Source organism: Austrofundulus limnaeus, unplaced genomic scaffold (assembly GCF_001266775.1).
Source record: "Austrofundulus limnaeus strain Quisiro unplaced genomic scaffold, Austrofundulus_limnaeus-1.0 Scaffold503, whole genome shotgun sequence".
In the NCBI taxonomy this organism is placed as follows: domain Eukaryota; kingdom Metazoa; phylum Chordata; class Actinopteri; order Cyprinodontiformes; family Rivulidae; genus Austrofundulus; species Austrofundulus limnaeus.
In genome coordinates this window covers 137,660-139,711 of record NW_013952905.1, presented here as the reverse complement: position 1 = coordinate 139,711, position 2,052 = coordinate 137,660, and positions in this window count along the sequence as shown.

Sequence of the window (2,052 nt, the reverse complement as noted above, 5' to 3'; positions counted from 1 at the left end):
CGTTCAAATCTACAACTGTTTGTATTTTTATAATTTATTAGGGAAATAATGTTGTTAAAGGTCATAATAAATGCTGTGCACTTTAAAACATCTCTTTAAAAATTGGATGGAAGTAATTACGAAGCCTAAAACTTTAATGATAAAACTTTTAACTCTGGTGCTGTGAATGCACTTAAAGGACTAAAGCAAAGCACAAAGTGTCTTTTTAATGAAGCAGATGTTTTTGCGGAGCGTTTTTTTGTCTGATAACTACGTCCTGGCAGGAAAAGAAAGTGCATCCTGCTTTTGAATCGGCTCGTAATGTCACAGGAGCGTAATTACTGCGACTCGGGCRTTACGACGTGGGTAAAAAAAACACTAAAAAGACAAAAGATTTGCCATAAAAGCAGCAGAAAAACAAGATGTTAAGGGAGGAAGGTAGAAAAGTGAACAAACAGAGAAACTTTTGAAGAGGTGGCSAGAAAAAGAGACGTGGGAACAATTAAAATTACAAAGAACCAAGGAGAGAAAAACATAATTTGTTTTCTGTCTCTCTCTTTCTCACCACCGAGGAGACAAAAGCACAAAAATTACTTTTTTGTGTGACATAACGCTGCTTCTCCCTGCCTGTTTGGAGAGGGAAATGACTGGTGGGAGAACTGTTCGTTCGCACAGTTTTCTTTTTGTTTCACAAGTTTTCTGAGCTTTTATTTTCTCCTTTTTAACACAATAGACTCCCTTCGCACAAGAAAAGTGGGAACACACCACTCACTGCTTTAGGTTCTCCTTTTTAGGGGAAGAAAGAACTCAGCAAATGAAAAGCTATTGTGCACTTTCTGATAGACCTCAAAATGGATAGTATCTAGGGCGGGGAAAAAAAAGGGGGGGGGTCTTTATAAGACCCTCCTTTGAAGGAATGGAGGAATGGAAGAAAAAGAAACAGTTTTAAAACCCTCTGCCTCATTTTAAGCTTCTGTAAGAGTTCTGGTTTAAGGTGGAGGTGGTGCAGCAGAAGAGTGGGCAGGGGGGAGGGGTTTAAAAGCATGACGTAAATTAGAGAAAAATAAAAATATAGAGGCTGCATGAAAGAAAACCTGAAGCAGAGAGCGGAGCACCCTGGACCTGGTCAAATAAAAACTGTCAATAAATGAAATAAAAAGAGTTGTGAAAAGATTAGGCGGATTTGGTGCGGCTGTAAAGATGAAGAGGTGGATGATGATGATGATGATGATGGTGTGTGAGTGACAGAGAGTGAATGAGCAACGAGAACATTTCTTACAGCTCTGCTTTGGTCCACTCAGAGCAGAAAACAATAAAACACCTGAAATATTTGCCTCAGATTAACAAAAAAAGCTGCTAAACAGTAAAAGTATAAAACTACTGAAGTGTGAAGGAGCAAATAAAAGTCAGCTGGAAGAAGCAAGGAAAAACAAAAACAGAAAGCTGTCAGGCAGCTCCTTGTTCATCTTATCAGCTCACTTTGTTCATATTCTCAGAACTTCATTCGGGAGGATTTGGGTGGAACTTAAAGGATTACAGCCTCCTGCTCGGGTCCCACTGCCTTCATAAACCCAGAGGTTCATAAAAAATAACTCTTCAAAGCCAATAAAATAACTTCAATAAAAAGATATTCAGACGCCCCATAAAAGATCTTTTTGTATCGACATAAAAACTGTTTAAAGCAACAACGGCACATTTTATTATTGAGGGTAAAATCCTCTGATTCTCACAATAAATCTCTAAGGCTTCCTGTTCTGCTGCTTACAAAGAAACAGTTTTCATTAAAAAAACAGGACCAAAGTTCATGTCTTTTCTGAGTTTCTGCTGGAGTTTTATCAGAATATTTAAATATTTTAATCAAGGTTTAGTTTTGTGCAACTGTTGTTTTTTGTATAGTCCCATGCTTGTTTAGACATTTCTTTGTGTTAATGCCGACGTTATAATAGTTTGGGATTTTTTCATCATAGTTTAGTTTTATTTTGTTGTGACTTTTTTCTTTTAAAGGGGCAATATCATGTAAAATCCACTTTTTTGAGTTTTATATCATGTTATAATGTTATACTCATAAAAAAC